The following is a 14,818-nucleotide window of genomic DNA, read 5'->3' on the forward strand; positions in this document are numbered from 1 at the left end:
TATAAAGTTGTGTTTACCTTGCGGCTTAGCGCCTTCTTTATTGTTTTGAGTAACTGCGTTTGACTATTTGTTGTCGGTTGGGTTATTTATGAGGAAAGCGGAGGTAGATGGTGGCGAGAATTCAGGCGAGTGCCTTCTGGTATTCTGTGGATTTATGATATTGATCTTTCGAGGTCAATTAAGGCAGGTTGTAGGGCGTTGCATGATGGAATTCGTTATGAAAAGGCTCTCCAACAAATGTGTTCATTATACCCTGGAACTATCGATTTAGGGTGAAGATAGTCGTTTAGTTATTTTCCACTGAAGGCTCTATATTGAGTCGATTGTTGACCCTTTTCTCAATGTATGGGAGGTAATAAGTTCCGAATAAAGTGTTGCGAAATTCTCTTCAATCGCATTTAAGGCTTTCCAGATTGTTAACCCTTGGATTGTACTCGTTCCGACTTCCCTTCTTACGGAATAGAGTACTATACTCCCCTCCCGGTTCCTCTTGCCCAGCACCTTGTCCTAATTGCGTAACCGCTAGCACACATGGATATAAAAGGATATTGACTTGAGTCAAACTTCGAATCCAGCCCAAGTCATGGCCGAATTTTGCAGCCTCACCAAATGCAACGGAGAAATCGATAAAAGCTATGCTCTCCAGCTCAATGGAATGTCTGCAACTAGTGCCTACGGCACAGCCAGCCAAAATGGAAAGTATAGCAAGTCCCATTATAAGTGAAACTGGAAATCCGATTAGGGTCACTTGTCATAGGCAAAATTACCTAAGTCAATAAGAAACCGGCAGGCAAAGGTTCGGTAAGAGGAAGCGTCAGCCAATATGAAGGCGTAGGGGGGAAATACAGGCAATCTCACTTGTCAGAATCGTCTCCTCCAGAAAAAGCGGAACAATGGAACCCGGTGATGTGGACGTAAAAATCGTATACTGTCGACGTCAGAGAAGGATATTGCGAAGGAAGGCGAAGTTCGTTGGAAATGGGGTCATGGACGTGACTGCCCCCAAAGAAGTAGAATCTTCGGCGGAGTTTAAGGACAAACTGATATCCCCTTCGAGACCAGCAAGCTCTTCGGTCAGCGGTAGGTAGATAGGTATCAGTGGCCGCTCCGAGGAGCCCAATTAGTGCTGTGGTGCGCCGTTTTGGTACCACAGATTCCTAAGACCGTGACTGCTGTTATGAGAGTAGGGAGGCAGAGTCTAGTCGGCTCTGATCTTCAGATTTACCAAGGAAAGCAGCTCTCCCAGTTTGAAGCTAGAAATCCTCTCTGAGGTCCCCAAAGAATGGTTTACCCAGTGACCGTAGTCTGACTCTAGGTAGAGCTGGGCAATCGCCGAGAAAGCGCATGAGCATTTCCCTTCCTTCTCCGCAGCTTCGGCAATGCGAATTGTGGGGTATGTCGAGCCTGGCGGCATGGTCTCCTATGGACCAGTGCCCCGTACAGACCGCAGTAATCTTGAATGCATTTGCACAGGAGCTCTCATAATCGGCCTATTTTATAAGCGGGCCAAATTCTCCTTGACTTGGCACAGCTCGTAAGCCTTCGCCATCTGTATTCACCGAAGGGCTGCCAAGAGCAGAGCATTCCCCTCTATGTTCCTATGCCCGGGAACTCAGAGAAGGGTGACCTGGAACGTGTCGCCCAGACGGTTCAGCGCACTGCCCTATCAGCCTGCAAGATGACGTCGCTGAGTACAAGGCGTTGATGGTCGCTTGACTGTCGGTCAGAAAGGCTACGTTACGCTTGGGGCCATCGACAGACTTCCAGTACCGCCAGTACTTCCGCTTGGAATACACTGGCGAAACCTGGGAGACCATACAACTTGGATACACTGTGTGTATTCGAGAAAACACCCGCGCCGACTCCACAGGCCATCTTCGATCCATCGGAAAAGAATACTGAGTCACAACCTTGCAACACGCCGCCGGTCTTCCACTTTGCTCTGGTTGGAAAGTCCACAGCAAAGTTTCTCGTGAAATTCAGCTCTTGGCCCGTCCGAAGATGGTTTTCAGCGGCCACCACGAGGAGGTCGTGTGAAGACTTGCCGAATTATGCATTTTTAACCTGTAGCATAATCAAAACAGCCCGCCAGGCCGGTCACCGGTAATACACGCAAAAAGCGTAAGACCAACACATTTGGGTTGTGTTCCGCACTAGGGTCTACTTTTACGTTGTTTGCCAAGAATGTGATCGGTGTGCCGATCTGCTACAGAGATCTCAACGAAGCGATGACTCCCACAGTAGGGAAAGCCGAAAAGAATTTACTATGGTTCGGGAATACCCATGGAAAAAATGTTACAGCAATGGGTTCCTTCATTTGGAGCTTAAAGGAGCTCTTATATGGTGGTTCCAGCGGCCTTCGAGGAGCGTCCACCCTAGTGAAGACTTCTCTACACGCATCAAGATCCTTGGTGGAGTTGGCCGCATCTTCGAAACTGCGTCCTTGAGCAGACGTAACATTTCTTAGTCGCCTAACCCTGCTCTGGTGTCTAGCACAGGGTCGATGGGCGACGATTCTCCCCGTAAACCATCTCCGCGAGGCTGGCCATGAATTCCTCTCGTTGGGCTGTACAGAGGCCCAGGAGGACGACAGGGAACGACCCCGACCACGACGGATCGTCGCGAGCCATTAAAGCGGCCTTCAGCGTCCAACCAACGTTCCAGCATACCATTGGTCTGTGGTTGGTATGCAGTAGTCATATTGAAATAATAAAAACTTGTTGTTTCTTTTTCGTTGGTGTGGGTATTTATTCTTGCAAATACCGATATTTCGAGAACCACTTGTTCCCTTCATCAGTGCAAACAAGTTTGCACTATTTGCAACAATAAATACCCACACCAACGAAAAAGAAACAACAAGTTTTTATTATTTCAATTAATTAATCGTTGGAAACACCGCATAATTTCACTCTGAGTAGTCATATGCCGTTTGAAGCCAAGGAGCTTTCCTAACTTCGCGAAAAGAGTAGATTCGAATTGCATTCCCTGCACACGAAAGCGTGCAATCCATTCTCGACAGAGGGCCTCGGCACATGATTGTGCCGTAATGCCAGACAGAGGTATTGGCTCAGGCCACCGCGTAAGCCTGTCGATAATTGTCAGGCACTACTTGAATCCGTGCGAGTCTCGCAAAGAGATGATGATGTCGAGATGGATGGTCTGTAACCGCTTGGTTAACCTAGGGAATACACTTACTTCCTTTCGTACGTGCTTGACGACCTTGGACTTCTGGCACGCGATGGACAGTCTGTTTATGTCCTTGTTCATGGACGGCAAGAAGCATTTTTCGATGCCTCACCGGTTCGTCGTCCTGATGACTGAGTGCACAAGACCGTATATTGCGTGAAATACTTCCCTGTGAAAATCGGCCGGAATGAATGGCCTGGATCCCTTACCTGAGGTCTCGCAAAGTGAATAAGATTTTGAGCTGAAAATAGGAAACTTCTTGAACTTGTATTTGGAGTTTGCCTGCAGGCTCTGAAACTTTGCGCCGTCTTCTTGTGCCTCGACGATTGCCGTATAATCGATCGAGGCGGGGACTTTGACTTTCGAGACTCGAGACAAAGCATCTGCAACAACATTGTCTTTTTCAGCCATGTGTTGGGTATTAGAAGTAAACTGGCTGATATAACTCAAGTGTCGAAGTTGGCGTCTGTACGCTTTGGCGGGCTTTTGCCTAAGCGCGAAAGTAAGAGGCTTGTGCTCCGGGAACATAGTGAACGGCCTGGCCCCAAGAGAGAAATGAAGGTATTTTATAGCGAGGTACACGGCTAGTAGCTCATGATCGTAGTTGCGTTGAGCTGGGTTGAGCTGCTTTCAAAAGAAGCTCAACGGTTGTCAGATTTGATTCACCCGTTGGTGAAGAGCGGCGCCAATCGTTGTATCTGAGACATCGACAAACAAAGCTAGGGGTGACTCAAACGCATAGACGGCCTCAGTAGACCACGCAACCTCGCGGAAGTCTTTAATTTTGGACCCAGACAAGTAGGCGTTCGGGATCACTAGGTGATTATGGGCCTTGGGCAAGAAACAAGTTTAACATGCCCAAGAACCTTCGCAGATCCTTCACCGTGGTTGGCAGGGGAAAGCTAATTATCGCCTCAACGTTGTCTGGGTCAGGTTGGATACCGTCAGGGGTTGTCAAGTGGCCGAAAAATTTCACTTGTCTCTGGAGGAATCTACATTTTTCGACATTTAAGACAAATCCGGCCTTAAAGAGACGTTGAAATATGCACTCGAGATGTTCCAAGTGCTCAGATTCGGAAGAAGAAGCGATCAAAACATCATCCATGTAGATGAAATAAAAGTTTAAGTTTTTCAAGACAGAGTGGTGTGATTTTGTGTTACGTTTTGGCTAGATCCAAGGTCGTAAAAACACGACAACTCGTAAGCTATTGTGCAAAATCTTGGATGAGTGGAATGGGATATTTGTTCTGGAACTGTCGGAGTATTCAGACGCCTATAATCTCCACATGGTCGTCATTCAACGTTTGGTTTAGGGACCAAATGAAGTGGAGAGGATCAATAGCTACTGGGTGGTCCGCAGATACCTTGTTTCATTAAGTCTTCGAACTCTTTCTTCGCAACAGCAAGTTTCTGGGGTGAAAGTGGGCACCGGGGGAAGATTGGAGAGCCGGTAGGGTTGATGTGGTGCTGCACATCGTGCTTAACCGTCTTGGAGAAACTTCTTTCCGTAGTAATGTTGCGAAACTTTCTGAGGAGTGCGCGAATACGATGGTTCGCAACGTCCTCGAAGATTATCGAAAGAGTGTCATTTTGGCAGGTAGAAATTTTCGCTGACGTCTGTAATGAGATTGCGGGGTCTATCAAAACCTTTTTCTGCAAGTTCACAAGCAACCTATAGTGACACAGAAAGTCCGCGCCTAATATGACGATGCCACCCTCGATTGTACAAGCAGATCGTCGAGGCCGATGAAGGTCGCGGCGCCCATTTCGGGGAGCAGACTTCAACCGTGATTGCGATCAGGAACTACCTCGCGAACGCAACGTACCAATCATCACTGCGAGCTTTGTAAATGCGTCAGCAAGTGTCGCCATCATGGACATGAACTCATCCACCCTGCGAGTCGTATCTCGGGAAACCTCCGCGACCACGGGGCGCCCATACACCTTATGTACTTTGTCGGCCAACATCTCCAGCGATTCCGAGCCCGCGCAGGCCAAAATGCCGCGGGTGCAGGCAAAGGGACTTCAGCAGCTCAAAGACGACCTTATTCCCATCCAGCTGCTTCATTTCTCGAAGCAACTCGCTGGTTGAACCTGGGTCCACCGTGACGGCCGCCAGCGCAAATTGCGCCTCCAGTTGGCGGAACCACGCAACCGGATTGCGCCGCTAAAAGGGAGGCACCCTAATCGAGACGGCTGCCAACGGGGATATCGCGCCTCCCGCGGTTGTTTTCTCATGCGACGTATTCCTATAATTCAGTGGAGAGGAAGAAGGGAAGGGACGAAACACCCGAGCGGAAAACGGCTGTGGCCCGAGAATTCGCGTCCGCCGATACAGCATTCTACAAAGGTTGAAATCTGGCCATTTGGATCGGAATATTTTGGCTGTTGTGATTCAGAGAGTGCAATTATATCTTTTTTAGCTTTTTCTGGGTATCTTTTCTCTATCTTCTGAGCGAGGCGATTATTTCCTGCGGCGCGTGTAATCAGAAAACATAACATAACTAAGGGGCATTTTGGAATCAATAAAACCTCAAAATGCTAGGGTAGGTTAGGGTCTCCAAGGAGGCGGTACTTTAATATCGTAAGAGATTAGAAGGTGTGTTTCCGGGGGGGGGGGGGGGGGGGGTATCACGGTTTCCTTCATCTCTCTCGGTTTTCTGATACGCCAGTGAGTGAAGCATGTGATTTTTCATTCATAAACCATAACATTGATTACCTTTTCTCTCCAATTTATCGGTTGATAACTTCCGGATGCCCTTCTTTACACGTATATATTCAAGTGAACTAATCCATCGTTTAATCGAGTACTCCATTTGGTAGAAAAGTCAATCTTTACATCATCGAATTATCAAGTATATAACGCTGCAACCGCAACCTCCCCCCTATGAAAGCCGACAAACACCAATACCACATTTATCAAAACATTATCTATGACATGTGCTCTATCTTTTTAGACAAGATTCTCAAATCCAGACAGTATCTCCAAAAATTGAAAATATAATTTGAAAGCGATTGTGAAATCTTGATTAGAAATTCATGGAAATGTGGAGTTATTTTGGTGTTCCAGATTACAGGAAAATAAGTGTGTATTCTAGTGACTCCAACATGCATACAATGGACGTTGAGAAATTTTCATTTGATATATCATGTCCATTGTCTATTGCCTGGAAAAGATAATTATGTGGCCTTTCGTGACCTGCTACAATTCAATAAATGAATAAGAATTATTTTGCGGGTTCAATTTTATATACATCAGCTTTTTGTAAATAGCAAGAACGGGGATAAAAATTTAATGGCTGTTGCTGACAACACGCTTTGCTGCAGTGCATGAATTATAAGTTAATTTACCGCAAAATATATGGAGATATGCATCTATCGCCATGTGGCAAATATACTGATATATAGCTCCCTTGCTCCCCATTGCGACGGGTTGTTCCGTTGAGATTGCAACCCGGGCTTTAAAAGACCATGCATTAACGATGCATATGTACTCAACTATCAGTTCGGAAAAAGTACTACCATTTCGACGGATAACTGTTATCCTCCTCTGGTAATTTCAGGAGCACAACAATCCTGGCAGTCTTCCAAAAAACAGCGGAATAGCCCTCCCGTGAAGAACAATCGTGTAGACACTGGCCATAAGATGCGATAGCCAGATAGACGGCTTTGCACATCTCGCCAATGATCCCATCCCAGTCAGATGACTTCCGAGGACTCGTCATGCTTTTCTCCACCTCACAACACTGCAGAATGGAAATTTCTCTCCCCACTTCAGCGCGATCGCAAGAAGACACCGAAGGCTCGGATCTCAGAAGCAGTGCACCGAGCAAGGCACAGACACGCTTCCAGTTCTCTTTTTTCGTCTGTCTCCACATCTCCTTATAACATAATTCGCCTCGCCTGTCAGCGAGCCTACGTTGGTCGACATCAACAAAGGGATCAACTTCACATTGACGGAATGTCTTCCTCAGGCGACCTTTATTGCGCAAAGCATTCTTCCTTGACGATACATATCCACTCATCCAAAGGCTCAACTTTCTCATCCACTGATAAAAGGGCATACTCAGTGAGGGGAAAGCGGCCGACTAACTCCTCCATCTGAGCACCATTTTCTACCCAATTACAACCATACCTATTCCGTCAGACGATAGACTTCAGACGGGAGACGGAAAACGACAGAGGGGAGACGACAGACGGGAAACAACACCCGCACGACCTCAATAGGAGTATGGTCACCAATATTACACTCATTCAAAAATTTCCATGACTGGATAAACACCTTTGCTGCAACATTTACCCATATAACGGTAATATCACTAACGCCGCTGGAGCTCTCCAACATTCAATTATTTGAAGGGACATTCAAGCAAACCAAATCTTGCTTTATGAGCGCTTCAGACAATACCTCTCCCCTATGTATCGTAAGGTGACAAGAGGTGCTGCTGGGCAATCTTGTTGTACCACATAGAGGAGACCACTTCCTCGTCCATGACCAGGATGAACGGTGTTCTGCGAAGACGCGGAACCACCTCAACGGAGATATATTGCTACAAGTCGTATGTGGGCGGCCAATGCATGCTTACGCAAGATCACTGTCCCAAAAATCGTATAGAAAAAAAAACTGTATCCGGGATGAAAATGTCTATTCCTGACCCCAGGGAAAACTTCGGACTTCGGGGGACTCCGCTCCATTCTCGTCAGGCCTATTCTTCTTATTCTGTTAAGGGAAAGTCGCACCGCGTCCTTGAAGAACTATTGAGTCCCTTTTACTGGTTATAGTGTACCTGTTGATCATAGTATCTCAAGCAGGCCTGTAACCGTTAGGAATTTTAGTATGTTCCCCACTTCCAGAAGTTTCAGCTTTGCATCTGGTATTAAGTGTTCTCCCAGATGTATCGACCTACTTTGCACAAGTGCCGAACACTGTCCCAGGACGTGCATAGAGATTTCGTCCTCCTCCTCATAGAACCTGCAGGCAGTGTCCGTAGATATCCCTAGCTTCCCTAGGTGATAGTTCAGCCGACAATGACCAGTGAGAATTCCCACTATGATTCGGAGGTTCTTTTTGGTGAGGTTTAAGCAATCCTTTGTACGCATGGGTTCGTATCCCCCAATAAGCGCCCTGGACCGCTCCATCCCTGGTAGGCCCGCCCAATATAGTTCCCTCAACCGTTTCTCTTCGTTTCTTAGATTCATAGCTATGAAACCGTCAGGTCTAACTGATATCAGATTTTTGGGGATACACAGTATTTGATAGTGGTGGTTTCTGCGTACTCGAACTAGTCATTCAGGAAAACCTTTGTCGCTTGGATAGACGTTACTTTGGCAGATAGCAGCGGGCCGGTTCTTCTTACAAATAATTTCACTCTGGTCTATGCATAATCAGATATAATATTTTACCTCATTTTGTTAAAGGATTGAGGGAGACTATTGGTTGAGTTCTTATCGCAGTTTTGTCGGTTCGTTTTGTAGCCCGCTTTACAATTCGTCGTAGGTGGATTTGTAGGTTATTTGATGCAATCTGAGGATCGACATGCATACCTAAAATGTTGAAGGTTCTTTGGTTAACGGCAGTTAGTGAATACGACGTATAGATAACGCAGAGTATCGGTCCAAGGACACTGCCTTGGGGAACTCCAATTTAGATGTTGCAATCGCGGGATAAGCTTTTGTAATTCACCCTGAATTTGCACTCCAAGAGAAAAGATTCCAAACAAAAAGATTAGGCTTTCGGCTTGTAACACATCCAAGAAGACCGCTTAGAAATACTTTCTATCCTACAATTCTTTCATTTGGCGTAACCATTCACATTTTTGGAATCTTTTCTTGCCCAATTGTCGTCTATTGATCTGAGTGTCGATTTACATTTAAATTTCTTCATCCACATAGTAGCTTCCACAAGGAAAAGTCAGTTGTTCCCCTTGATCCTTGAAGGCTGCTTGGAGGGATCACTCTGACTAATTGTTCTTTTAGGTCGAGAGATCTGTGTATCTATCATTGTCTTCTCAATGTGCGCTCCACCTGGATTAGGCGTAGCAGCCTATGTGGTGTACCATTTTTTGGAAGATTGGCTATAGATGGTGATGTAGAGACCCGAGTATCCAAGGTCATTATTTCGTTGAATTTCAACGGGGCTATGTCTACTTCACCTCTAGTTTTCAAGAGAGTGTTGATTTGAAGATGAACGCTTATATAATATCGAAAATTCAATCGGTTTCGTGAATTGGTTGTTAGTTTCCTTTATTCCATGTTATAAGTAGACTCGTAAGTTTAATAATGGCGGGCGAATATAACTCATAGCATGGACCGCTCGTTAACAACCCCCGCCCCACAGTTTTAGTAGTGCCAAATTCAATCAGGTTCGGGATTTTTAGTCGATGGGTATAAAATGCAAATTCATCTATAAGAAGAAGCAGAAACTTGAGGTCGGGTACGGATAACCGGCGGGAGTCGTTTGACTTTTTGACTGGACGCACGGCGTCGAAACCGCTAGTCGTGAGGGGGTTTGGCGTCTAGGCGCCACGACGACCAGGAGTATTGCTCTGTCCGCTGCAGATGTTTGGTCACAATCTGTGGCGACCACTTCAGCAGGTTCGCGTAGGCAGCGGATGAAATGGACTGAGGTTATGAACCTCTTAATCATCCGTTCCTACTACGAAATAATGGCGGGGGCAGGTACAACATCTTACCGCCCCTTGTTGCACCAGAGATTCGTCGAGCGTTTCCGCAATTCGCGCACGTGACTGTGCAGCGAGTCGCAGACTATTACCGCTTCATTACTCGCAGCGAAACATCCCGGCCATCATCGCGGTACAGTTTCAGTACCTGCCGAAGCAGCTCTTCTCCACCGTCCAGCTGAAGTCTCCGCTGTGGTTCGGGACGAATTCCAAAGAGCGTGTATAGAATTCTCTCAGAGCCTATCCATATACGAAGAAGCAACTTCCAGGCGGATTCGTTGAGTCTCTTTGGTGCGTGGCGGTATGACGCCCTGCGCGAATTTTTCCTCACCCGACATATTTCATTATATTCAGAGGAGCGGAAAAAGAAAAGGGACGAAACACCGGAGGGGACAAATAACTGTAGCTGACTGTGGACATCCACCGCAACAATTTCTGTAGCCAAGCGGAAAACGGCCTGGCAGAAAGCGGAGGGAGCAAATATCAAAAACCGAGAAACTCCCACGGAGCTCAACAGATTTTAAAAAGAAAAATATAAAAAAAGGATATAATATTTATAATCAAAATAAATAAATAAAAAATAATAAATACTCCGCCGAAGCCGGTCCCAAGCCCGGTTGTGAAAGGAGGAGGGATGGATAGCTTCAGTCTGAATGGCTGTACGCCACGGCAGCGTCTCAGGGGGTAGGTGAGGAAAGTGCAGGAACTTTGCAGTCTTGCAGATTACTCACTAAGGAAGCTATCTCAACACCTGGCAGCGAGGGATAAAATGCACCACCAACAATGAGAAGAAGGAGAAATTTGAGGTCCGGTACGGATAACCGGCGGGAGTCGTCTGACTTGGTGACTGGGTCGGGCTCTCGTAATGGACAGCACGGCGTCGAAACCGCTAGTCGTGGGGCGGTTCGACGTCTAGGCGCCACGACGACCAGGAGCACAGCTCCGCCTGCTGCAGCTGTTTCGTCACAATCTGTGGCGACCACTTCAGCAGGTTCGCGTAGGAAGCGGATGAAATGGACTGAAGAAATGAACCTCTTCATCATCCGCTCCTACTACGAAATAACGGCGGGGGCGGGTACAACATATTACCGCCCCTTGTTGCACCAGAGATTCGTCGAGCGTTTCCCGCAATTCGCGCACGTGACTGTGCAGCGAATCGCAGACCAGTACCGCTTCATTACTCGCAGCGACACAATCCCGGCCACCATCAGGGAACGTGTTCGACTTGAAGTCATCGGGGAAACTGGTGACCGAGAGTCGATGGGGGCAGAGGCGGCGGCATCGACAACACCACGCCGCACTGCAGGCAACAGGTTCAGTACTCGCCGAAGCACTCTTCTCCACCGTCCAGCTGAGATTTCCGCTGAGGTTCGGGACGAATTCCAAAGAGCGTGTATAGAATTCTCGGATATGGATCCTTTGCATAGACCAGGCATTCCCAGGCTCTATGTATCTCCAGCGACTCCGGGAATTCTATCTCAAATCAATGATGAGATTGCATCTCGACTGTGTGCTGATATGTCGCTGCTGCAACTACAATCACTTGTGTATTGTGGTGCAGTTGCGGCTATCAGATTGCACGGTCAGAAGATTCGCTTTCGTGTTATTGGTTTGAGTGACAAAAGAGATCCACCATGGAAAATTCGTTTGGAACGTCGGCGGGACTCACTAAGGCAAGACATTGCTAGACTGATTCAGATCAGCACTGGCAGTGCCAGCCGACGGGTGAGAAATAAAATGCAGAGGGTTTACCGGAACTATGCCATCCCCTGTGAGACACCCGTTGTTGAAATTCTGGACACACTAAAACAGAAGCTTTCTGTCATATGCAGTCGGTTACGACGGTATGGCGAAAGTTATTCCAGACGTGTCCAGAATGCAACATACGCGAGGAACCAGCGGAGCTTTTTCAGATCTCTCAACGAATCCCAACAGAGCGCCCAGACAATATAGTTCTCGGTGACGGAAGCGAAAGAGTATTGGGGTGGACTTTGGGAGTTACCTGCCCAGCATTGTGAGTGGATCATCGCCGAAGGCACCCGCCATGCCAATACACCTGGCATGAATTTTGCGGATGTTACCGAAGAGGAAGTTCGACGAGCCATAAACATCTCGAAGAACTGGAGGGGGCCCACGTCTGGATCGGGTGCAGAATTTCTGATATAAGAAATTTACCAGCGTACACAGTCGGTTGGCACGCAGTATAAATGAGGTCATGAGTCGGCCGGAGGAATTTCCACCTTTCCTCACTGCGGGGATTACCTACCTTATTCCTAAGAAGGAGACGCTGCAGGACCCCGCAGACACAAGACCGATCACTTGCTTACCAACCCTCTACAAATTCATCACGTCCATTATTAGTGGAAGGGCCAATGAGCACCTTGAGACCAACAACATTCTGTTCGAGGAGCAGAAGGGCTGCCGAGTTGGGTCAAGGGGTTGCAAGAGCAACTCATTATCGACTCGGTAGTTGTAGGACAAGCAACTAAAGGCTAAAGAAACCTCTTCAGTTGCTATATCGATTATGCCAAGGCTTTTGATAGCGTTCCGCATACCTGGCTAATCGACATCCTACATCTGTATCGCATTGATCCGAAACTAATAAAGTTTTTGGCGACAGTCATCTGAGGGTGCTAATACCTCAGAGCCCATCCGTATACGGAGGGGCATCTTCCAGGGGGATTCGTTGAGTCCTCTTTGGTTTTGTATGGCACTGAACCCCCTTTCATGGCTACTGAATGATGCTAGAGGGCATGGTTTTGCAATAAAGTATGGCCTACGTGCTAAGTGCGAATTGACACACTTGATATACTTAGATGACATCAAGCTGTATGCTGGTACTGACAACCATCTTAGAAATCTGTTGCGAATAATAGACATGTTCAGCCGTGATATTCGGATGGAGTTTGGATTAGACAAGTGTCGAATCCAAGCCATCCGCAAAGGTCATCACGAGCCGCATGCCGGACATAGCATTGGTGACCTCCACATCGAAGCTATGACCGATACAGACTTCTACAAGTACCTGGGAATTCTGCAAGGAACCCATGCTCGAGTTGGTGATCTGAAGGATGCTCTGCTGTCCGAATTCCTGTGACGTATAAAGCTGGTGCTGAAATCGCATCTTTCGGGGAAGAATAAAATGGAGCGGATGAACCTGCCTCGTGACATCGGCGTGGTTGACGTGGCGGCACAACATCATCGCCAAGTCGACTCGCTGCGCTCTTATTTTTACAGCAAAGAGCAGGCGAGTCCCTTGCATGCGGCTGTATGTAAAGCAGAGTGTGGGCTGACTCCACTTAACTTGAAGGACCGATCTTTCAATCCTCTGAGTGGGTTGAAGTCGGACCAAGAGCGGATCGATGAATGGAAGTCGAAGGCAATGCACGGTAAACATGTGAATTGTCTTTGGCAGCCATTTGTCGATTTGCATCTGTCGAACAGATGGCTGTGTGCTGGAGAGCTCTTTGCTGAGACGGAGGGGTTCATGTGTGCCATTCAGGATGGCGTGGTCGCCACCCGAGCTTATAAAAAGCTCATCATGAAAGAGCGGGTGGAGAACGACCAGTGCAGAATGTGTGGTGCGGCGTTAGAGACGTTGGACCATCTCATTTCTGGCTGTACTGTTATGGCACCGGTGCAATACATCACCAGGCATAATGCTGTATGTAAGGTTATCCATCAAAACCTTGCATATAAGCATGGGCTGATCACGGGAAATGCCCGGTTTACCGATATGAGCCGCAAGCAGTACTTGATAGTTCTGCTTACAGCATGTATTGGAACCGGCATGTTTTGACTGATCGTCACACTCCACACAACAAGCCTGACGTACTGTTAGTTGACAAGACGGGTCGCTCCGCGTATATTATTGATGTTGCTATCCTCCATAATAGCAACATTGAACGGAAATACTTGGAGCAGAAGGTGAACTATGAGCCATTGGCTCGGGAAATCAAAGAAATTTGGCGTAGTTCCCATAATATTGTCAGCTACAGGTATTGTACCTAAATCCCTGACGGCTTCCCTTGATGTCCTGGGACTTTCGCACAGTCTGGTTCAAACCATGCAGAAGTACACCATCATAAATTAAGTGAAATTGTTACGAAATGAGGAAAATAAATGAATATAAAAAATTCGGTGCTGGATCGGACCACACTTTAGAAATTCCATCCACAGCTGCAAATCCCTTGGACCATTGCCTCCAGAATGTTAATTGGCAGTACCCGTCTTAAAAACCTTTGCTAACAAATGGACACCAAACCATTGACCGTACCAAGATGGGATACACAATGAATTCGTAACAGAACAACTGGCAATTGCGGGACTCGCTGCTGTTTCCAGATTGCTGCAGAATCTCGTTGATAATCCTGAAATTCCATCTGTTGGAGGCGGTGGCCTATTCAATTTTAGGGGATTTCCTGTATAAAGTTGCTTTTCCAAATGCCTAAAAGAAGCTCCCCACGAGTTCAACGAACAGCCTACATTCTCATTTGCATCGAATTGACTGACACACATGCAGTGTAAAATCGCTGTCCATCTTCAAGTGAAAGAATGCTGTTGGATATGCTTGACCACTAGAAGGTTATCTCCTTAAACAAATGCCAGCCAGAATTCTTCAGTTTGTCTTCAAGCTTCTCTATACGCATTATCGTTAATAAGTTCAACAACAAAAAGAAAACTGGCATTAAACGGTTGGGTTAATGCCTTCAACTCTATCTTCATCTACATTTACCCACAACCGCTTTGTTAACTTACAAAAACAAGTATCACAATTAAAATTTTCTTGAATTTAATCAATTCATGCTTATCAGCTACTGAAGCATTTATTAGGTGAAAATATCAATCAGTAATTTTCGTTCTTATCAGTATTGAATTTATTGTAGGAGTTGTAAACCTAAAACTGTGTATTATATTTCGTTGTCGAAAATATTTTTGGGTCCCGGAAATTC

At 46.7% G+C, this 14,818-nt stretch overlaps 1 protein-coding gene across 3 annotated transcripts in view; it reads left to right on the forward strand.

Annotated features, from left to right (window-relative positions):
- The window catches only part of LOC119647623 (transmembrane protein 64), a 38,301-nt gene that overhangs the window by 1,499 nt on the left and 21,984 nt on the right, over positions 1 to 14,818 (forward strand). The window lies entirely within an intron of this gene.

The sequence above is a fragment of the Hermetia illucens genome, chromosome 2 (genome assembly GCF_905115235.1).
Source record: "Hermetia illucens chromosome 2, iHerIll2.2.curated.20191125, whole genome shotgun sequence".
Lineage (NCBI taxonomy): Eukaryota > Metazoa > Arthropoda > Insecta > Diptera > Stratiomyidae > Hermetia > Hermetia illucens.